Source organism: Monodon monoceros, unplaced genomic scaffold, assembly GCF_005190385.1.
Source record: "Monodon monoceros isolate NGI ecotype Baffin Bay Population unplaced genomic scaffold, NGI_Narwhal_1 Super_Scaffold_18, whole genome shotgun sequence".
Taxonomy (NCBI): domain Eukaryota; kingdom Metazoa; phylum Chordata; class Mammalia; order Artiodactyla; family Monodontidae; genus Monodon; species Monodon monoceros.
This window is the reverse complement of record NW_021703774.1, coordinates 29,968,515-29,993,556: the sequence shown is the minus strand read 5'-3', so window position 1 is coordinate 29,993,556 and position 25,042 is coordinate 29,968,515. Positions and strand designations below refer to the sequence as shown.

The 25,042-nt window shown below is 38.3% G+C and overlaps 1 protein-coding gene across 5 annotated transcripts in view; it reads right to left on the bottom strand.

Annotated features, from left to right (window-relative positions):
• Positions 1–25,042, bottom strand: part of RGS7 (regulator of G protein signaling 7) — a 601,845-nt gene that overhangs the window by 367,629 nt on the left and 209,174 nt on the right. The window lies entirely within an intron of this gene.

The following is a 25,042-nucleotide window of genomic DNA, read 5'->3' as shown; positions in this document are numbered from 1 at the left end:
CAGCCATAAAAAGAAACGAAATTGAGTTATTTGTAGTGAGGTGGATGGACCTAGAATCTGTCATACAGAGTGAAGTCAGAAAGAGAAAAACAAATACCATATGCTAACACATATATATGGAATCTAAAAAAAAAGAGAAAGAAAAATGGTTCTGAAAAACCTTGGGGCAGGACAGGAATAAAGACGCAGACGTAGAGAATGGACTTGTGGACACGGGGAGGGCGAAGGGTAAGCTGTGACGAAGTGAGAGTGGCATGGACATATATACACTACCAAACGTAAAATAGATAGCTAGTGGGAAGCAGCCACATAGCTCAGGGAGATCAGCTCGGTGCTTGGTGACCACCTAGAGGGGTGGGATAGAGGGTGGGAGGGAGGGAGACACAAGAGGGAAGAGATATGGGGATATATGTATACGTATAGCTGACTCACTTTGTTATAAAGCAGAAACTAACGCACCATTGTAAAGCAATTATACTCCAATAAAGATGTTAACAAAGAAAAGAAATCAGAAAAAAAATAGATAGACAAGGTACTACTGTATAGCACAGGAAACTATATTGAGTATCTTGTAATAACGTATAATGGAAAAGAATATGGAAAATAATATACACATGTATATACGTGTATATATATACATATATATATAAAGGAATCACTTTGCTCTACACGAGAAACTAACAAAACATTGTAAATCAAATATACTTCAATTAAAAAAAAAAGAATGAGTAGAAAAAGTCAAAAAAATAAAAAGTAAACACAAGTTTCCACTGTCTCCACAGGTAGTCATGATGGAGAGTTTTCTTGGATAGCACCTTGTGAAACATTTCCTAATGGTTTAGAGGTGAGTGGAGACATCCACAGTATAAAGGTGTGTGTCACCTCAGAGTTCTCTCCTGCTCACACAGCTGCCACGAAATCACACAGTGAGTGGCCATGTGGAGCATTGGGCATCTGGTAAGGAGCTCCAGGCACAAAGCCCCTAGGCAGCAACTGGGAAACTTGGGGTGAAGAAGCAACAAAACTACCTGATTACCTGAAAATGGTTATACTCTTTATTTTTAAAGAGCACTCCAAAATAGCTAATTTGTTCTACCTTATTTTCATTTTCAATTGGTTTGGGGACTGCTCATGGTCTCAGCTCAAGTGCATTTGTAAATTCATCGGTTTAAAAATTACAAATGGGAATTATACTATGCTTATTTTGTTTTCACAATGATTTGTCATCTATTTTCTCTTCCTTTGTATTAAAAGCGTGTAATTTTCATATGTTAGAGTTAGGAGGGGCCCAAAGAAGCCATGAAGATGTGCCTTCTGTTAATGTGCTAGTTTCCTAGATCATCTTGATGCCCATTTAAGCAAATGTAAAATTCTATTATAAACTTCATTATTAAAACAATGTTTATTATATTTAAATATTATATTATATATTATATTTAAACAATGTTTATTATATACACTCCTCCCTTCAAGTCTGGTATAGATATTCCTTGACTTCCACCAGCAAAAACTATATTTTATAAGCATCTCTTTTTACTTTTCTCCCTTTCCTACTGTGAACTCCTTGAGGGGAGTAGTTATGTTTCTTTGGTCTTCAAGTATCTGGGGCTTAAGTCAGAGAGTGGTACAGAGTCTATATCAAATAAGTAACTTTAATGAATTATATCGGAATTAAAAACACTGAGTCTTTTTAATATATGTATGTTACTGGTATCTTTTTTTACTGTTTTTTCTTTCTTGTTGTTTTAGGGAGTATGAATATACAAGGGCTTACAAAGGGGTCTTTTATGACTTTGAGCTCCCAAATTTAATATTCATTATAAGAACCTAAAAATTCAACTTCCATAACTTCCATTGTGAGCCAATTCAGACCGTCCAAGCAGGCTGCTGGACATCATTAGTCTCTACACTGGTTGCAGTGTGAGCTGGAATTGTCACACACCTGTTTGCAGGACCCAGTGGTTAAATTTTCAGGAATTGTGTGAGAGATTGTTAAAAAGTAGCTAGCTTGAAATTGGCCATGGCAAGAATGTTTAAACCACAGAATTTAGCAAATGTTACAAATCAGGGCCTTTTTTCCCCCAGAGAGTTGGTTTACCAGTATATCACTATTTTTACGGAATCACAAAGTGTATTTATATGCTACCTAAGAGGAACTTGAATGCTATCATTTGAGAAGATGATATGAATCAACACAAAGCTATTAGAGAATAACAAAATAAAATATATAAACAATTCCTAAATTTAATTTAATCAAGAGCCAAAATTTGTAACACTAGTAATAAATGCTATGGGCAACCAAAAAGGGAGGTATCACAGTGAACCAAAAGTAAGAGAGAGGCATTAGAGAACAAGTGTAGAGAGAGGAGGAGAGAGTAGGAAGAGAAGATTTAAGGATACTGAACAGGCTGAGCACAACTGGGCAACTGGAGCTAAATACCCTACATGTGAATAGGAGGCCAACAAGAAGCACAGCATGCCCGCTGTGAGGGACGGCCCCCATCAGGCACACCTGGCTTCTGTAGAATTTGGTTGTTAAAAGTATCTCATCTATTGTCTTGATCCAGTGATAGCCATAGATGCTTAGAATTTGATAATTAATATAATTTCATACCCTGTGCCTCCTCTTTATTTCACTTACTTCACTTATCTATATCCCCCATTTTAAAAGATCATGTCCAAAAAAACTCATCTCCATCCTTTCCACTTACTACTTGAAGTTCTCTGCATAAATATTTCTTTTATATTTCTTCAAAAGCTTTGAGGATTATTTCCATTTCTCTTAAACAGCTTAGTGGAGGTCTTCCCCCCATAATATGCTTTTAAAAGAATAACATATCGTCATAATCCAGATTAGGGCTGAACAAATGCCCCTGACATTAAGCTAAGTACCAACTCTAGGCCTTTTTGTAATATTTTATACAAAATCATCAATCAATAACACTCAGCTCCAGGAATGAAGAGAAGTAAAATATCGGCAAAGATTAAAAATGCTCCAAAACTCTTGTCTCCACAGATTCATCTTTGCTGGATATTTCATATAAATGGAATCATACAAAATATGTCTGACTTATTTTATTTAGCAAAACATTTTTTTAGGTTCATCCCTGATGCTTCATTTATTAGTAGATTGTGTCCTTCCTTCTTTCCTTCCTACCTTCCTTTCTTCCTTCTTTTTTTCCAGATAGCATTCCACTGTATGAATGTACTATATTTTGTTTATCCATTCACCAGTTGTGATGACCATTTGGGTTGCTTCCACTTTGGGTCTATTATGAATAATGCTGCAATTAACATTAATGTACTATCTTTGGATGAAAATACGTTTCTCTTTCCCTTGGGTAGGTAATGGATACTTAGGAGGGGAATTGCTGGGTTAGATGATTAGCTTATGTGTAGCTTTTTAAGGGAATGCCAAACTGTTTCCCAAAGTGGCTGCACCATTTTTCATTCCCACCAACAAGTCTGAAGGCTCCCATTTCTCCACATCGTAACCAGCATATTATTGTCTGTCTTTTTTGATGACAGCCACTGTACTGGGTGTGTAGCTGGACCTCATAGTGCTTTTAATTTGCATTTCCCTAATGACTACTGATGTTCAGCATCTTTTCATGTGCTTATGCCATGCTTTCTTATAAAGTGTTCATTTCAAAATACTTTCATTTGACTATTCTCAACTAATTTTTTTCTTGTCATTATAATTCCCCAATTTAGAAGTAACTCTCCTTAAAAGCTTTGCCTCAACTAATATTTACAGTCATAATCTTGATTCTACCCCAAGATTACGACTGTAATTTACTTCTAGCCCACGTAGATTCTTTTAGAGAACCATACCCAATAACCATCCTGTTTCTGAGTACTGCTCCTTACATGAACTACCCTGCAGAGAGAGACCCTGCTGGATATTCTTGTTGGCTCTCCACATGTGCTCTGCTCTTTTCCCTCCTCTACTCTCTGCCCTGCAGGCTGTCCTCCACACCAAGCTGCTTGTGTCTGGCTTATGACTGGGACACAGGCAGGAGAGCATGATTGGAGAACATTCTTCCTCTGCCCTCTCCCTGCGGGCTGCAGTTTGGCAGTGGATAATGCCTTTCCTTTCCTATTGAATAGTCCTGCCAGGCAGGCAGGACTGGATACTCTTGACAACTCCCACCAAGACCTGTGGCTGGACACTCTTGACAACTCCCACCAAGACCCCCCCTCCCCTTGTACCATCAGCCCAGAGGTGTGAAGGGCTCCTTGCCATGACTGGTCCCTTATTTTTCTCCATTCTCTGATGGTTTCCTTAACCTTGCCCACCCTCTGGACAGAGTATCTTTCATTCTCTTCAAATAGCTCCTTTCAAGTGTGCATCCTCCTTCCTGTTGGCTCACTGACTGACAGAGAATAAGCAAAACTCCTTATTTAAAACCAAGACCAATACTTATATGCATAAAATGGAAGGATAATACTAATAGTTATCTTGAAGTCATGGATTCAGACATATTTTGACACAATTTACCCATTAGTGTCCATTCCCCCCTGATTTCACAGCATTTGGGTTTCTTATGAGCACTGTCACCTCCCTATCTTGCTTTGTAGTCACTCACAGTAGAAGACATTCCCACCACCTCCACCCTACTCAGCATAAAAATAGGAAAGGCATACTTCTTCAGTTTCCCTAAAGTTACCAGAGCAGCTTTCTCCAACCCAAAGGTATGTAATTACCCTAAGAGCCAGTGTGCTTTTATAATAGATGTTCTCTACCCAAATTGGAGATATGGATTGCTGACTACTGAACTTCTCTACTGATGCGGAGTGAGGGCAAGAGAAGAGCAAAGCCCCAGCCAAAGCCCCCAGGAGGAGCAGCCCAGGAACGAGCAGCTATGAGGCCTGGTCAAGGGGCTGAGAATCCCCAGTGCCTCAAATGCTGGTCCCTGGCGTCCCAGATACACTGAGCTGGACTCTCTGTGGGCAGGACTGGAAATCTGCATTCTTGACAGCCCTCAGGGAGATGGCTATTCCCTCTAGAGGTAAGAACCACTGCTATACGCAGGCAGCTCTGAATGGAATATTTAAGGCAAGCAAGGGAGGGATGTATTTTCCAAAGAATTAAACCACTTACTTAGCTGAAATAATAATGTACAGATTTTACTGACTTTCCAAATTTGTTCCAATAATACACAGAAAAATAAAAGCATGTTTCAGATGGACTGCTTCAGGAAGATAGACCAAATTCTCATTCAAACTGATACCCATGTGCCGGGGCATATGCTATTTATTCCACTGGTCTTTATACCAAACCTTTCTTGTAAATGCATCTACCACACATACTTGCGCACGTGTGCACACAGACACACAGACAGTAGGTATGGCCCAATACCCTCTGTGGGTCTCACAGGATGTTTGGCAAAAGGTCTTATCAGTAAGAACTTCTAGACACTATTATCATTTACTGAGGCACAGAGGATTAATCACAGAAGCAGCTTTGTAAACCTTCAAAATACCCCACCTTCCCTGGGAAGCCATAAATGTAATCTTTCACTGATCTGCACTGAGGCAGAATATTAACCTGCCAGGCAAGTGCTTTCAAAGTGCTGGCACTCCTCAGCAGAAACCTAATCATCTCTGTCATTGTGCTGTCCTGGGCCTGCCTAGATAAGTGCTGCCAGATAAGCATCTGGCTGCATTTGCAAGACAGAAGCGGAGGGATGCTAAACCTGGTATTTGGAATCTTCCATCCCCCATAGCAGCAACAAGCCTGCAGCACAGGGTTGACATCCAGCAAGTCAACCCCAGAGCTGCCAGTGGGGCAGGAAACCCTTGAACTAGTCAATGTTGCAGGACAGCATGAGAAGCACTATCATTTTTCCTCTTCTGTTAGCTCACCTGCCTCTTCTTCTTCCTTAAAATCTCACCCTCCCAAGAAGGGGCAGCTTAGTGAGTCGGGAGGAGTTGGCCCTTTCTTCCTTTCTGCTCCTGCTTCCCCACCTCAGGCTTTGGTGTCATTTATAAAATGTTTTAGATGCCTGCTTGCTCCAGGAAGAATCTCACACCAATTAGAGCTCAATAAAAAGGGAGTATGTTGTCCTGAGAGAAAGCATCAAGCAGGATTTTTGACAAGAGATTTGTACTTTGGATTCAAGGTTGAATTAGATAGACTTCAAGGTCCTCTGCTCTTTTTAAATTCTATATTCCATGGTCTTATCCCCAGTTTAATTAGCAGTTCTAGTGGTGGTAATTAGAGTGAAATTTGCATTTTCTTTGAGTGTTTTTCAACCTTGCAAATTTCCTGATACTTCTCATTGTTTTGCAGAAGACGCAAGTTATACGATTTTTATCACTTAAGTTTACCCTCAAAGGGAAAAGTCACAGTTTGGAAAGGATAAGGTGTTTTTGTCTGTTGGTTGAGGACAAAGAAGTAACCACAGCTCTGCTCTGTTGTGGGTGGGGTTGGCAGATAAAGAAGGCTGAGGAAGGGAAGACAAGTATGCTCTGGGCTGAAGCACTTCCAGAAGCCACTGATGCAGCAAAAGAGTCACACAATTGCTCCCTTATCCTTACTCAGTAAAATGTCAGCATCAGAAGAAACATCTGGAAAACCTGATCCTATCACAATAGCTGAGCTCTGAACATAAATAATTTAGGGACAAGATTCCCAACCCAAACTATACACCAAAGCAAGAAAATAAGATATTCTCTTCTTTCTCCCCAGAGGTCACTCATTGCCTTTCCCAAGAAGGTTGGGTTTTTTTGTTTCTTTGTTTGTTTTGCTTCATTGATAGCTAAGTTTTGTGACTCTACTTGCACATCTATTTCATACTTGAAGCATCCCTTGGGTTGACAATCACCACCTCCATCCAGCCTGCCTCATGGAACTAATAACACATGCACACAAGATTCCATTTTCCAGCAAAGTCAACCTCCAGAAAGAAATTACTCTCTGGCTAGTCAGAGAAAGGTGTAGAGATTATTATAAAAAACAGGGAGACACATTGACTAATGCAAAGAAATTCAATGTCCCGGGTTCTTTTCCTTCCCCACTCATTTGCATCCAATACGATCATTCCCTATATGCCAAAAGTGCAAAATCTAAGTTAATTTCAGTCTGTTGTAAGGTTACACCACCATTACTGTTTGCTCTGGTTAGCAAACCTTAACCTAGAGCCTTAACCTAGAAGTAGGATTCTCTTCTCAGTTTTGGATGAATTTACTTGCTATATGACCTTGGGTAAGCCACATTACCTGTCTTGGTCTTCTACTGTCTGTAAAATATAAATTATAATGAATTTTACTTCTCCATATTTTATGATTAAGGAAAAAACAAAAAAAAGATTCAATAATGACAGGCATAAATGACTCAGACAATAATTCCACTACCAGTAAATCACACAGTTTTAACATGTAATTTCTATGCAGGGTACCAGTAAAATGCATCTTTAAAGCATTTTGAGAATCAGTCCACAAAGTAATTAAATTTTTATTTTTTAAATTTTTTTGGCAGGTTAAATATTCCATCTAGATTAAGTATTACATATGTAAGGAATCAACACAATACCATAAAGCGACTCAAAAAAATATGCTGTTTTCTTATTTCTTTACTTTCTTCTCATTCATTCATTTGTTCAGCAAATATTCATTGAATGACTACTATTTTCCAGGAAGTATGTTAAGCCTCAGAGGCTGGAACTGCATCTATATGCCCAGTGACAAGACAACTTTACTGGTACTACGTGGTAGTTTCAAATGTTCTATTCACTTCACATCATTTAGCCAGATGGTAATGAACAGGGTCTGCTGGTAATATTGGTCAGTATAAGTTAGAAGCCCTTTTGTTTTCTACGTATGTCTTAACTTCTCATGGACTATGTCTCAATACTTTATTCCCAGCACTTAGCCCAGTACAACTATGAGTGTCAGTTGAAATATAATAATCATAATACTAAATGACAACACTCCTTCCACTATATGTGGCCTAAAGCAGGTCACTTCACCTGATGTTTTCCTCACCCATAAAATAATACAGATAGATACAGACAGGTGGTTCCCAACCAGTTGGGTCAAGTCGGGAGTTACTATAAGGATCTGAAAACCCACATATAGTCTAAGGCTACGTAAAGACTGAACACACATGCATACACACACAATAACAAAATAACAGTTTCACATATATGTAGTTTTTTGTGCCAAAGAAAACCAGTATCATTCAAAAGCATTACTGAAATTATAGTAGCTTTGGTCCGTAAATATTTTTTTAAAAAAGACTTTTTATTTTATCTTTATACCTTTCTTAAGGTTGTCCTAATTTAAAAAAAAAATTTTAAATGATTCTTTTTGTGTGTGATAGGAATACAACCTAAGATCTACCTTCTTAGCAACTTCTTAAGTATACAATAAAGTTTTGTTAATTATGGGCTCTACACTGTTCAACAGATTTCTCTAGGACTTATGCATCTTGTATAACTAAAACTTTGTGCCCTCTGGAAAAGAATCAAAAAAAAGAAAAAAAAAGAAAAAGAGTGGATATATGTATAACTGACTCACTTTGCTGTACACCTGAAACTAACACAACACTGTAAATCAACTATTTACATTGTAAATCAACTCCAATAAAAATTGTTAAAAAATAAAATTCAAGTATGATGTATAAAAATAAATAAATAAATAAAATAAAACTTTGTGCCCTCTAATACCTTCCCACTTCCCCCTTCCCACAGCCCCTCACAACCATCATTCTACTCTCCACTTCTGTGAACTTGACTATTTTAGATTCCTCATGTAAGTGGTACCATGTAGTATTTGACCATGGCCAGGTACCATGATCTTCTGTGTCTGGCTTATTTCGTTTAGCATAATATCCTTCCAGCTTCATCCTTGTTGTCACAAATGGCAGAAATTCCTTCTTTTTTAAGGCTGATTAATATTTCTTTGTATACATATATGTGTGTATGTATATATATGTGTGTGTGTCTGTGTATATATATATATATATGTATATATATATATACACACACACACACTACATTTTCTTTATTCATCTGTTGATGGACGTTTAGATTGTTTCCAGGTCTTGGCTATTGTGAATAATGATGCAGTAAACATGGGAGTTCAGATATCTCTGCAAGATCTTGATTTCAATTTTTCGGATATATACTCAAAAGTGGGATTGCTGGATCATATGGTATCTCTATTTTTAGTTTTTTGAGAAACCTCCATACTGTTTCCCATAGTGACTGTACCATTTACATTCCCATCTAGATTGCACTAGGGTGCTCTTTCCTCCACATCCTCACTAACATTTATCTTATTTGTTGTTAAATAGCCATCCCTTGGAGCCATTCTTTGGAGAAATGTTTATTCAGCTTCTTTGCCCATTTTTAAATCAGTTTATTTGGTTTTTGCTATTTATTTGTAGGAGTTCCTTATATATTTTGGATATTAACTCTTTATCAGATATATGGTTTGCAAATATTTTCTCCCATTCTCTAGGTTACCTTTTCAATCTGTTGATTGTTTCCTTTGCTGTGCAGTAGCTTTTTAGTTTGATGTAATCCTAATTGCTTATTTTTAATTTTGTTGCACATACAAAAAATACAGTAGCAACTATGTTGACATTTTAAAAGGTCTTCATGCTTCAACAGGGCATCACTGGATTGATGATCTTTAGTGTACAGTCTAGCACAAATATCTGTGGTTCTAACTGAACAAAAAGCAGAAAATATTCATCAGGTGCTTACTTTGGCTATACACACAGCAAACAAACAGCAAACAGCCAAGTGAAAAGTGGAAAATGTAACCAATTAACTTCATAAGTAGCTAACGCGAGCATTTCCTTTTTTACAAAACTACTGACATGACTTGCTGTTTTGTTGTGTCATCCTACCAGTACTATACTCACATGGCCCTGTTCTCCTGAATAAGTTCTATAGACAAACAGACTGGCTAGGCCTTATCTTATTAACCAGCAGTAGCTGTTAACTCTCAGTTAACCATATCCATACCTATATCCATACCATAGTATAATAGCAATAAATGTGTTGGGGGATGAACAAAGAGACCAGTGTGGACATCTGCTGTATGTCCAACAGAGATTGACAGTGGGGGAGGGAATGATGGGCATTTCTTCTAAACCACTCTACTCGTCTTCCCTGCACATGGGGAATGTACAGACCAAGGGTACGATGCTCATGTGTTAAAGGGAGGCTGCCATCCCTTGTCACTGAATTACATATATATCAGTACGGATGAGCAAAAAAAAAATAATGTGGATCATAAAATGAAGACAGGTGGTAACATGATTGCAACTTGTTTGGGAATATGAGCAACTGTAGTAACCAATAAAATTACACTTAGTGCAATATGTAACCCATTTATAGAGATGCATGTTTTCACTCTATGTTCACTTGTAGACAGATTTGAGAATAAATGTCAGCACAGTAAAGATATCAAAATGTAATTATTTCAGTCTCAGTTTTGCCTGAAGCCTTAATTCCTTACCTTCCAGGATAAGAAAACAAGACCATGGGGAAAAATGATGACTTGGTCCCTCAGTCATACTGAAGATATAAAATTGATTCCCATACTGAGGTTCAAAATGGTAGGTTTGGAGATTAACAAAGGGTTTTTTGGATAAACTGTGCCATATGCCCCACTCCATAGGGAATGCTGAAGAGTTTGCCCCTCACCTCCATCCTAGAGAAAGGATTTAGAAGCTTGATCTATATCCCCTGGGGCTTGGCCCTTGATGTCATGCCTGAAAATCTGTAGGAAGAGAGATGGTGCTGGCAAGCATTTGTGCCCGTGCCCTGAAGAGCAGGTATTACAACTTGTGCCCCCAAAGTGTCAGAGCAAAGAAAGCCTGAGCTCCTTAGGCCATGTCCATGAAGGCAGCCCAGACATGTGTAGAGACTCCAGCAGAAGGAAACGGAAGCATTTACTTGGCATGTGGGACTGAGGAAGGGATTGTAAACAATGACCAGAGGAGAAACACCCAGTTCTGTCACAGGCAGTACAGATGGGAGTTATCAAGTGTATAGAGGGAATAGTGGACTAGGAACTCTTTTAGGTCTGGACTCCAGGCTGACAAAACACTTGGGTTACATCTAATAAGATGACTCCATTTCCATTGGCTTGCTATTATAGTAAGAAAATGCACTATAACATAACATGTTTGTTAGAAGAACCAGAAAAATATCAAGTAGAATTTCTCTTAAATTATATTAAAGAACTTTATCGAGGGAGAGACATTTTCATGTTAGCATCTTTAGGTGTTGTGAATGTGATACCAACTCTTGTTGCCATGTGGTTGTCTATAAAAACATTTACTCTACCTTGGGCTGTGAAGTGATCCATCTTTGCAAACTATGCTCATGGTACATTCACTTTATCAACAAAGCTACTCTAGAATATTCCACTTACTTACTTCTTATTTGCCTTCATAACCTAACGTTTGCCCCTGTAAGTAGCATTCTTATTGATTCAAATGATAAATTTAATGAGTGACTTAATGGAAAATGAGGAAGAAAGGTGACTCTGTCTCACTGAGATTCAAGAAAATGGAATTTTAGGACACGCCTAAGTCCTAAGGAGTCCTAAGGGGAATGGAAAATGTAGAGCTGGATATCAGTGCCATATGTTTTGATAGTTTTCTTGATAAATTAACTCTTAACTCTGGAACAAAAAACCTCCCAGTTTAAAAATATCAATAAAATATGCCTTAATTGCAGAATGTATGTTACTTAAAAATAGGTAAATACAGGTCCCAGGTAGTATCTTTTTGCATCATTATTGAAAATACTATTATTCATTGAAGATAGAGCAGCGGTTCCCTAGTAAAAGCTCTTTTAAGTTATTCAGACATATTGAGAACTTTACCCAATAGCAATTGCTATTTTTTTTGTCATTGAATGAAACTCTTTCATTAAGCTTGGTGAACGGTCCAGACGCTTTTAGCCACAATATAGTCTGCTTTAGTCTCTGACTCAATGTAGCCATATGCTTCACATGCTACATACGCTACAATGCTGATGTAGTCCCTAATGCCCTTTACCAAGTATTTCTAGCTATCCACTACCTGGGGACATGTTAGGAGGATGCGAGTTGGACCCCTGTGTTGAGTAGAGCTATGTGGCTAGCTCTGGCACTGTGCTGTGAGTGGAAGGTATGACAAGCATTTTGCACGTTTGCTGCTAGGAGATCACTTTCTTCCTCCTATCACAGGAGCCAGCAGTGTTTCAGTGGGTGAGGACAAAAGTGAGAAAGAAAACTTTGTTTTAAGCCACTGAGATTTGGAGGTTATTAGTTTCCATACCCTAACTGATTCTGACTGAAACAAATGTCTTATTGCCTATCTCTTTACTGATATTTGCTAATCAGATCACTCACTAAATACGCCTGGACTGCAAATCAGTGCATATTTTTATTTATGAAGATCTATGAGTTGTGTAATTGGAACTCAGAGTAATTTAGGTAATACATTCCCCATTTGTGTCACTCAGAATAAACATCAACTGATAATGAGTAGTCATTGTGGATTTACACATAAACCCACAAACGGATTATGTTCATTTTGTAAGACAAAAATGAGATACATTTGTCAGGCTGATAACAGAGTGGTAGTATTGTAAAGAATACTATCAGAACTGCTGACAACTGCAATGACAGCATAGCATCCCTGCAGGTACCAGAAGGCCCAACCATTGCCTTCAAGCTGTATGCAATTCAGCTCAATCCACTTTAAAAGTAAAAATATGGACTTATATGGAAAAATATGTTACGGGAAATATTCTCCACTGTGCTGCCAAGGTAAGCTGTTCACAACAGGGGAGGGTCTGGCCCAGTCAAGTGCTGCCTATGGCCACGCAGGTGAGCGTGTCTACTTTGAGTGCTCCGCACTGGGTAGCACATTCGCCTGCAGACCTAACCCCATCTTCCAGCATAGCCTTCACCAGTAATAATGGTGGTAATATGGTCTCAGCAGTCTGACTGCTATGTTTTGTGTCTCCACCTGCCCAGAATATGGGCAGGGAAGCAGGCACTATTTATTGGGGTCCTCAAATACAGCAACAGAAAGGTCTAATGGAGAACAGCCTAGCCTTAGGCTGAGCTTGGACGGAAGGAAGATACATGGCTTGGAAGTTAGGAGGGTGAGAAGTATTCCAGGGTACAGTACTACTGCACAAAATCAAGGACTAATATTCTTATTTGGGTATACTTTAAATGCTCTAAAGTGCTTTTACATACATTATTAAAATGTTTAACTTTATGCAAATCAAAACTGCAATGGGGTAACACCTCACACTGGTCAGAATGGCCAATATTAAAAAGTCTGCAAATAAAAAATGCTGGAGAGGGTGTGGAGAAAAGGGAACCCTCCTACACTGTTGGTGGGAATGTAAATTGCTGCAGCCACTATGAAAAATAGTATGGGGTTCCTAAAAAACTGAAAACAGAGTTGCCATATGATCCGGCAATCCCACTCCCAGGCATATACCCAGAGAAAACTATAATTTTAAAAGATACATGCACCCCAATGTTCATAGTAACACTATTTACACAATGGCCAAACATGGAAGCAACCCAAATGTCCATCATCAGAGGAATGGGTAAAGAAGATGTGGTACATATATACAATGGAATATAACTCAGCCATAAAAAAGAATGAAATAATGCCATTTGCAGCAACATGGATGGACCTAGACATTATCACACTAAGTGAAGTAAGTCACAGAGAGAAAGACAAATACCATATGATACCACTTATATGTGGAATCTAAAATATGACACAAATGAACTTATTTACAAAACAGAACAGACTCACAGACATAGAAAACAAACATGATTACCAAAGGGGAAGGAGCTGGCGGCGGGATAAGTTAGGGGTCTGTGATTACCAGATACAATCTTACTATATATAAAAAGGTAACAAGGTCCTACTGTATAGCACAAGGAACTATATTCAATATCTTGTAATAAACCATAAGGCAAAAGAATATGATAAAAAATATATATATATATATAAACCAAATCATTTTGCTGTACACCAGGAACTAACACTGTAAATCAAATATACTTCAATAAAAAATTTTAATGTATAATTTTATCAAAATGTATAATTTCCTAGAGGGTCAGTGTAAGGATCTTTGCCCTTTTGATCTTTGACCTTTGTCAGTGCAAGGACACAGGATAAACAGCGAAGGAGATAGACAAAGGTCCTGTTTTTGTGGGTGACATTGTAATGAGGGAAGATGAAAAAAATCAAGTGATAAGTATATAAAATATTTTTAGATACTAATAAATACCACGGAGAAAAATAAGGAAGGGTAAGAGAATAGAGAAGAATGGGTCTGGGCTTCCGTGGTGGCGCGATGGTTGAGAATCTGCCTGCCAATGCAGGGGACACAGGTTGGAGCCCTGGTGTGAGAAGATCCCACATGCAGCGGAGCAACTAAGCCCGTGTGCCACAACTACTGAGCCTGTGCGTCTGGAGCCTGTACTCTGCAACAAGAGAGGCCACGACAGTGAGATGAGGCCCGCGCACCGCGATGAAGAGTGGCCCCCGCTTGCTGCAACTAGAGAAAGCCCTCGCACAGAAACAAAGACCCAACACAGCCAAAAATAAATAAAATTAATTAATTAATTAAAAAAAAAATGGGTCTGGCTTCTTTGGGCAGATGGTTAACGCTGGTCTGTGAAAATGGAATTTTATCAGAGTCCTAAGTGTAGGGAGGGAAAGAGCCCCGCGGAGATACAGGGAGAGCAGAATCTCAAACTGAGGGAACAGCAACTGTACAGAACTCAAGGGAAAACCAGTGTGTCTTCCTAGGAGGCCAGTATGGCTCTGGCTGAAGAGAAGGGGTGAGCCCAGGACATAAGAATAACAGGCAGCAGTGACAGGAGGGGGACCTTAAGAAAAGGCCAGTGAGAGCCAGGGCAGCACCCAGAGAAAGTAAAACTATTAGAACCTCTTGAAAATGAATCTGTTGCTGGATGTAAGGTGTCTCCACAAATGCCAGGAAAACAAGCTAGAGGCCATTAAAATATTTTAAGTGTAAGATAAGTAGAACCTAGCCTTAGGCAGATATTGCAGATGCCAAAATCTGAAAACTCATACTCAGGTAAAGTTGGCAGAGCCTGGAGACATATTGGATGACAAGGGCAAAGAGGAGAGCGAAATAATGGACAATTTAGGGTCAGCTACCTGATTTCATTGTCAGTGATAGCAGAGATGGGACATGAGGGCATCTAATAAATGATCACTCCAAGCGAAGATGTAGTCAACAATGACAGTAACTTGTAAACAAACAAAAAAAATTGTCAAAACAGCCATGTTTTTTTCAAAAAAATAGTGTAGTCCAGATATGAAAAAGAAAATCAATAAAGGCAATAAAAAAGAACTTTATCACAAACTCACTAATCTCAAGATAAACTGCCAAAAGATAAATTTCATGCTAAGTAATAAAAACAAAACAAATACTTATAACTAGCTATGATGCCTCATCAGACATTAATTATAGTTAATCCTTCCAGCAAATTATTTCAAGAGCTAGGCACTATGCTAGGACACACACACACGCACACAGTAGACTGACTGATACACAGATAAATGAATGGATGGATTGATGGACAGATGGACAGAGAGTTAAGGGATAGAGAAACAGAATTTTTCATTAAAGGACTTGTAGCCTAGTCTGTGAGTACAGTCAGTAGAGAGCCTTCAGCTGTCAGCCAACTGCAGAGAACAGCCTCACATAAGGTCATACCCCTTCCTGGGTGGCTCTCAATCTAATGACATAATTAGTATGAGAGCATAAAGATGTGCCTATCCTGGCCCAACCTGGGACAACTCTGATGGACAATTCTAATTACAGAGCTCCCCACAGGGTCTTTGTCTTTGGGCCTGCACAGAAGCTCAACTTCTCCCTCTACTCCCTATTGCTTCTTTTTCCTCCCTTCCAGATACTGGTCCCAAGGATACTGCCTAATTATAATTTTATATCCTAGACTCTGACTACAGCCTGCCTCCTGTACATGAGTACATGTATACATACTTATGTGTGAATGTACATATATATTTTTAAAATCTCTACCAAAGGTAAGTATGCTGTTGGTCACAGCTGCTAGGACTGGCATTTCCATCAGTGCAACTTGCATTCCTAGCTTACTGGCAGTTCTTGGGAAAAAAAGGAAAACATCTATTCCAAGATATAACCTGGATACAGGGGCCACCCTTTTCCTGCCTAATGTTACTTTCCATTGCTTCTACCTACTTCCAGGAGCCCTGGCTGGCATCAGTTCCTGAAAAGTCTGATGCTCTAACATGAGTCAGTGAAGAGGGAGAGGAAGCAGTTGAGGCTAGGAAAGCTTTGAAAGTAAGGATTTCCCACACCACCCTCCCTCTGTGATTCACAATGCATTCCTTGGTTTGCACCACATGGAAAACCACCTGCTGTAAAAGGTAATTAGCAGTTGGTGTGAGAATCATTCTAATCAATACTTAAGTAAAAACTGGTTTCCAAGGAAGGGATGCTTCTCATCCAGGCAACTTGGAAGTAGATCCATCAGGCAGATCCAGAAGATGATTCTAGATGCAAAGATGATCATCTTTGTCTGGAATCAGCAAACATTGGCTCATGGGCCAAATCTGGCTTGCCACCTGTTTTTGTATGGCTCATGAGCTAATAATGTTTTTTAGGTCTTTTAATGGTTGAAAAGAATAAAAAGCATAATATTTCATGATATGTGAAAATCCTACAAAATTCAAATTTCAGTATCCATAAATAAAGCTTTATTAGAACACAGCCATGCTTATTCATTTACATGTTGTACATGGCTGCTTACCCTGGAATGACAGAAGTGAGAAGTTGTTACAGGTATCGTATAGCCCACAAAGCCCAATATGTATACCATCTGGCCCTTTTTAGGAAAATTGCCAACTCTTGAGCTATATGACTTATGGTTCGATGGGCAAAATATCATACATTTGATTACTGATGAATACCCCAATTTGGGTATTCACATAGATAGATTTGCTACATATACACCTGTCTATAATTATCTCACCTCTCACAAAACACTAAACATCTTATACAGAAATGCATAATGACTTATAGACCCCAATTCAGACTCAATCCTTTCTTCACATAATTTTAGGTCAAAATATCTGTATTAAATATGGAGCTGGAAAAATAGTATTTGTCAAATAAACGGGAGCCATTTTAATGTTGCCTAGATAAATGAATGGATACATCTTCAAACATGTAAGCAACAGGGAAATGTACCAGCAATGATGATATCTGTTTAAGTGTAAAGAATATTTATGATCTGCCTCCCAAACTAAGGTAGAAAATGTTTTCCCTGGACTATTCCTAAAAGTTCCAGAATTTTAATTTATCCCTGGGAGTCAGTGGCTTTGATACAATAGCACTTAGTCTCCAGATGCCTGAAACTTTATTGTCAAAGATATCAGAAGATTAGAAATAAAATTTTTAATCCCAAAGGGCACATTAATGGCCAATTGAATACTAACATGTCTGGGGTTCCCATAGGCACATGCAAATCATAAAAATTTTGCTACAAATCTACCCATGAGCCTTCTATCTTTCTCTCCATCCATCAATTTATATATGCAATATTTCTCAAAAGAGTACCCAAGAGCTTATGCCTGTTCTTACTTTTCAAAGTATACTGAGCTTTATGGAGTCAGAGTTCACAAAGAAATGATACATGTGTTTATCTTTTCTATTGTTTGTAAACACATAATCCATTTCAATTACATCTGTTGCTTACCTAAGAAGTAACAATGCTTTCTTTTCTGCTTACTCCAGCTTCAAAAGCCTTTCATAATTTAATCTCACCTGACCTGTCCAACACTGTTCTATTACCCACCTGATTCCACTTTATCTCATCCACTTGTCTCACTATACAGCAAAACATTAACTCCTCCCTTTACTCACCAAGTGTTTTCATTTCTTGTCTTTGTCATGCACAGTTCTTTCTACCTAGAATCCCCTTCTTTGTTCCTTTATTGACAAACACCTACCCATCCTTCTAGACAATCCAAATGTAGGAACTTTCCAACTGCCCCAGGCAAAAATAAACATTTCTTCCATTCATCCCTTCATTTATTCCTTATTAAACAAACATATAGGGTATGTACTATATACTAAAAAAATGGACAAGAAAATGAGATATTTCTACTTAGTTAATAAGAGCATTGAGGTATGAGCAGAGTGCTATGGGGTCAAAGAATACGGAAGAACAACACCTAAGTCAGAGTGGAAGGGGGCCAATGTAGATAGCATCTTTAAGAGGAGGTCATGTTGAGTTAAGTCCATGCAGGACAAGCAGCATGAAGCCAGATGGATGAAGGGTGGGAAGGGCAGAAGGTGCTCTGGGCCAAAGGTAAAGCAGGTGATGAGAAACTGGAGCACCTCTGGAAAAGGTTAAGTTAATATGGCAGGAAGAAAACCTTTTCCTAGGGCCATTTTGTCATATTTTTGATAGAACACTTAGAACTTCTTATTATCATTAAGTAATATGGACCTGAGATTCCTATGTTAGCTCTTCCTTTTACAACATGTCAGATGTATGATTTCAATGTGGAAAAATTGGGGGCTAGTCATTATCATGGAAGGGAATTTGAAAAAGCAACGTTCCATCATCCTTGACTTCTTATCTTATGATACAGACAATGACTCAGCCCTCAAGATCAAGAGAGGGTATTCCTTTCTTCTGAACAGTGCAAAGAGTTCTGCGTAAGATCTCACCCTCTTTATAAAATTCTAGACAGACGTTAAAATGAAAGATACTACTTTGTTCCTCTTCCAAGTAAGAAAGACTGAGTGACTCATCACCTGAATGATATGTGGACAGGTGAGATAAGTAGCGATGAAGAACTGGGATGTGGAATGTATATTTGAATTTAAAATAGAGCGTTGTTATAGCTTTCATGCTCACAAAATTCAATGTGAGTTTTATGTATTGGCTCTTTATTTGTATTATCAATTATACCTGCAAAATAAGAGCTGTTTCATAATAATAACAAATCAACTCAGAATTAAAATGGTGATGAGTCAATTTGATATTCAAACTGTCCTGAAATTATGGAGGAGTCGCATATTTTGTTGCACCATTCCAGCTTATTAAATGTTTTAATTGAAATTTGATTTCTCTTTTCCTGACCTATCAAACCATCCAGGCCATGTTATCTATAGCAGGACTTTTCAAAGTGTATTCATTCTGTCTACCACATTTTGCTGGTTTGAAATCAGAAGGAATATGGTAGCTAATGCATTTTGAATTTGGTTAGACATCCAAATCATCTGTAGAAATGACTAAGAAATCTTCATAAAATAAAACACCCTCTTTGAGAAGTTCCAAAATAGAAACTACATCATTCCCAGGTTGTATCTGCATATGCAGAGGTATTGGAATAACTGAAATATAATTTTTGATGGGATTTAGTCATGAGAAGGGACTATAGCTTTCAATGTATCCAAAAGTAGCAGTTAGAAGGATCTTGGAAGTTTTGCCATAGGCACAGAGAACTCATTGCACCAAGAGAATCAAAATCTCCATTCAAACCTGATCAGCCCACTTCACCTGATTGGTGCTTTTAAGGCATGATTAAAAAGAGCATGTATTATAATACTATAAATAGTAATAACTAACATTCAACTTAATGCTTACTTCAATAAATGCCTGGAAATTTGCTTAACCTTATGTATATATCATGTCGTTTAATCCTAACTATTCTATGAAGCAGGCAATATTATTATTCCCATCTTACAGATGGGAAAACTGAGACTTAAAGTTGTAAGTTTCTTTGCCAAGTCTACATAGCCAGTAAATAGCAGAGCGCTTATTACAATTAAGGCAGTCTGCAACTGTTTTTAAACCATAGCTTCCAGTCCTTTGATAATCGTTGCCTTCATTAAGCCTGTTATACCTTTAGAATGTAGACCTAGGGATTTCCCTGGTGGTCCATGGTAAAGAATCCACCTTTCAATGCAGGGGACAAGGGTTCAAGCCCTGGTCAGGGGAACTAAGATCCCACATGCCATGGGGCAAGTAAGCCGCGCGCCACAACTACTGAGCTTGCGCGCCGCAACTAGAGAGCCCATGTGTCACAACTACAGAGCCCACGTGCTCTGAAAGCCCACACGCCACAACTATAGAGGAGTCCGTGCGCCCGCAATGAGTGCCACAACGAAGACCCCACATGCCGCAAGGAAGACCCAACACAGCCAAATAGATAAATATATTTTTTCAAAAGTGTAGAATGTAGACCTATAGTTAGTATATTGGAAATGACAGCATTATGTTCCAAGAAATTGTAAAAGGTGTAAGTTAAGTTGTCCTGGTTTTACCACTTTGAAAACTATATCATAGGAATAGTTATATGCAATGTCTCCTTAAAGAAAGACTAGCTCCATGGGTCGGAAAGCATGATCACTTCTGGCTGAACTCAGCCAATGGGATGAATAGGGGCTTAATCAGAAGCCAGGAAAAGAAGGTGCCTGAAGCAAGCAACTGTAGTGACCTTCCAATCCTTTCAGTGAAAACAGGGTGATTTAGCTCAACTCCTTCAGTACTAGGGCTAAATGTGGCTTTGCGGAGATAACGGTGTAACATCCCTCTTTTCAAATACATGTTCACAACTAGCTTTCCATTTTTAATTTGGCTTCTTATGTATTTTGACTGTAGAGAGCATTTGGGTTGACTAGAGGACACAAGATTTCAGCACTCTGGCCAATTTTACTGGAAATTAATAAATTCTGCTCTGCTTTATGTCCAACTTTATGAACGGGGATGATATGTAATTGCATGCTGAGGGACAGGTTGACTTCAATTGTGTTAACCAGTCAGATCTCTGAGTCTGTAGGTCCAGGCCAACCTCTGGATCACAGTGGGTTGACCTTATCAAAACCATGCGCAGGGACTTCTTGGGAACAGGACAAAGGTAGGCCTGGGCAACACCAAAGGCTTCCCTCTTGCCTCCTATTCACAACTCCTAAAGCTAAATCAAATCAAATTGTAACCTTTATTCTAACACACTAGAATAGTTACCTTGAGGGTCAGTGATTTTCATTAACTACTTTCTATTGTCATTCTAGATTTTGCCTGAGGCTTTCTACTCTCTAAATAAAATGTCATATTGGTCAGGAACAAGTAACACATGGATTGGCCAGCAGAAAATCAGAGAAAACTAGCTCAGTTGGAAATTTAAACATGGTGGTCAATTCTAGTCATAACCATGTGCTGACCCTCAAGCCAGGACCAAGGAAAGGTAAAAAAATGAAAAGCACAGCAGGGTTTTTAACAACACACTCAGTAGGATATGCTAATCAGACTGACACAACTCCAAGTTTTCAGTGCAGCCAGACACACCAGATGACACTAACTTTAAACGAAATCTTTCACACCATATGAATTCACACTGTTCTAAACATGTTAAGCACAAAACAATGCTCAGGACTCTTCATGTTTCAGGAGCTAGACTCTCAAGAAATACTTGCCATACTTCAGTGAAATTTTAAGGATGATTTTTATTTGGTTGCAACAACCTGATAACAATATATATTTAATTCTTATTACCTTTTAACATAAGAGACAAAAATATTTATTTTTATATTAAAAAGAAGAGACATAAAGCAAAGATAACTTAACATCCTTGGCCAAGACAATACCCTGGAAGAAAGTAGAAGTACTGAGTAGGACTGTAGGGAAAAAGAGAGAGAGTAGAAGAGAGGCATTAGTATAGGGGGGATGGAACACATATAATAAAAAAATAAGACTCATAGAAAGTCAAATGATTTGCACTGACTGTCACATTAAGAACACTTTGAAATTCTTAATGGATCTAGTATTACACTTAATATCTCACTTTCATTTTGGCTAAAATTCTTTGTTGGTAGACCTTATTATATTGTTCAAGATAGTCTCATGTACAAAAATCTTTAGACTTTAAGCCTGAGAACCTCTTTTCTCTAGGTGATCCTGGTGCTCCATTCCTTTTCCACCAGTAATTAACACAGATAATCAGGTGCATATTCCTGGGAGTAAAAAAAATTCTTTTAGGCAGAGGTCACAAGCAGAAACAAGCATGATGCCATTACAAATTATAAGGAGGAATTTCTCCAAGTGTTCCTATGCTAAATCCTACATGAAATCATATTGGGTTGGCCAAAAAGTTCATTCGGGTTTTTTCTGCAACACTATACAGAAAAACTCGAACAAATTTTTTGTCCAACCCTATACTTCTGTCATAATTACCCAGGCAATTATCATGCTTCATACATCCAGGTTAAAAATGATGATTCTGATGAAAAGTAAAACAAGTCATTGATGAAAAGTGTCTTATACGCCAGAGTTAGCTAAAACCAAAACAGTATTGGCCAAATACAAAACATATTGGTAGCGGTGGTTGGTAGTACTTTGTTTACTTAATTATTTTTATTATCATTTGTTTCTGGTGACACTGAAAAAGCAGTAATCTGAAATGAAATATTTTATCATGTGCATGACAGCATGAAGAAAGAAAAAGACAAAATCAATAAACTTGTTACCATATTGCTATCCTCAGTGGCAAAGATAAGAGGAGCACAAACTAAATGTTTTCAATAAACAAAATAGTTACATATAAAAAGGGAAAAAAGCAAATGACAAGCCCAGTGGAAATCATGCACTTTGCCAAGAATCATTCTGCATTTTAAAAAAATCTTCCCCACATCTATGGCATTTCATCTGTGAAAGAACAAAAAACTTGGATCTTTTTTCCCTCTCTCTCGTTTCTTTGCAATAATTAGTAGTAATTCCTCTAATACTTTATGCAAACCTCCATTATAGATATCACTTTCACCATTATAATTATTTGCTTCAGTGCCTATCTCTCCCAATAGACCATGTGTGCTTGGAGGCCGAGGGCTGTCTTAATCATCTCTTCACATCCAATTTCAGTTCCTGATACACAGCACATGTTCACTAATGTTTGTTATATAACACGACAGGTTGAAAACTCATGTGTCTACAGGAAGGCCAAGGAAGTAACGGAATGAAAGTCAGGTGTAAGATAAGCAGTGGGGTACTGTCTCTCTGAGGAGCCCCTGACCCATCTAAATGTGGTAGCTTCTAATTAGATCTGGCAGACTGTTGCTTTAAGGGCTTTTATCAAGAAGGTAGATATCTAAATATGTATGTGAAGTTTCCCACATTTAAAAAATACTGTGCAAACCAAACAAAACACATCAACTAGGCAGATTTTGCCCATGGGCCACCAGTTTGCAACCGACATATGCTAATATGTACTTGGGATCAATAAATCCCAATATTGAGGAAACGTTTTTCCTCAGTAGTCTGAATGCAAGGAACTATTCTCAGAGTTGCCAATAAGGTTTTATATAATCTGAACATCACTGGAAAAAATTTAACTCAAATGTCTATAACCATAACCATAGTACTGAACAGTAATATTCACATACAATCATATAGGTCAAATTTCCATTCCATTGTATTCAAATCCTCAGCTGCCTCTTTGTAAAGGGTTCACTCCTTCTGTATATGAAGTCTCACCATTTGATGGACTTATTTTGGTGAACAGCCAGGATACTTAGCTATTAACACCACAGAAGGAGGTAGGTACTAAATTTGTATACAACTTTATTGTTGGGCACAGCAGTTTATATTTGTAACCAGCATTCATGCTAGGTCTAGAATATGTTGAATGAGTAACCTATACAAATATGAGTTTCTTAACCTACCAACTTAATAATTCACTTAACAAATATGTAATGATCACACACCATGTGTCAGACTCCATGCCAGGGCTCTAGTGTACAATGTTGAAAATGGCAAATCTGGTCCCAAACCTCAGAAGTTTATACCTGAGAGCAGTGGTCCTCAAAGTTTGACCCCACAGTCCAGAAGCATCATCATGAGCTGAAAAACTGTTAGGAATGTAAATTCTTAGGCCTCATCTTAGAACCTCAGACCTACTGAATCTGAAGTGTTGGGGCTGGAGCCCAGCAAGTCTGTTTTAACAATCCTTCATGGTGACTCTGATGCAAGTTCATATCTGAGAAGCAGCATTCTACAGAACAGTCAGGAAAAAATCAAATAAAAATAAAAGTATATTAGTTTCCTAGGGCTGTCATAACAAACTATCACAAACTGCATAGCATAAAACAAAAAAAATTATTCTCTCTCATTTCCAGAGTCCAGAAGTCTGAAATCAAGGTATTAACAGGGCCATGCTCCCTCCAAAGGCTCAAGAGGAATATTCTTTGCCTATTCCACTCCTGGTGGCCTCTCACATTCCTTGGCTTGTGACAATATCACTCCCATTTCTGTCTCCTTCTTCACATGGCATTCTTCCCCATGAGTCTTTCTGTGTCCTCTCCTCTTCTTGCAAAGACACCAGTCATTGGGTCTGGGGCCCACCCTAAATCCAGGATAATTCTATCTCAAGATCCTTAACTGATATATGTGCAAAGATTCAATTTCCAAACAAGGTCATATTATGAGATTCTAGGTGGACATTAATTGAGGGGGGGGGCAACACTACTCAACCCATTACAGAAAGCAAATTTTAAAATCATCCATTGGGTAAACATCATGAAGGAAACATGAAGACAAAATAGAGAATAAAAATGGGGGACTTTATGTACATACAGTGGTCAGAAAAGTCTCTCTTAATAGGTGACATTTGAACTTGGGAACTGGGCATGCGATGGAGTTAGTCAGTCATTGAAGGATAGGAGGAAGAACAAGAGGCTATGCGGGGAAATACATTTCAAGGAGAAGCAGCATATGGCAATGGCCCTGAGCAGGAAAAAAATTTCAGCTATCTGAAGAACTGAAAGAAGACACTGTAGTTGGAGCCTAACGAATGGGAAGACATAGAATATAAAATGAGATTAAATCAGCTAGTCTAGATTAGCTCCAAGGTGCAGCCACAACAGGAATGAAATGATAATCCTGTCTTACAAAAGCCCTGAAACTGAGGACAGGGAAAAGCTTAAGCTATTATTTTAGAAGATCGCAAGGAAGTCACCCTGTAGTTGAC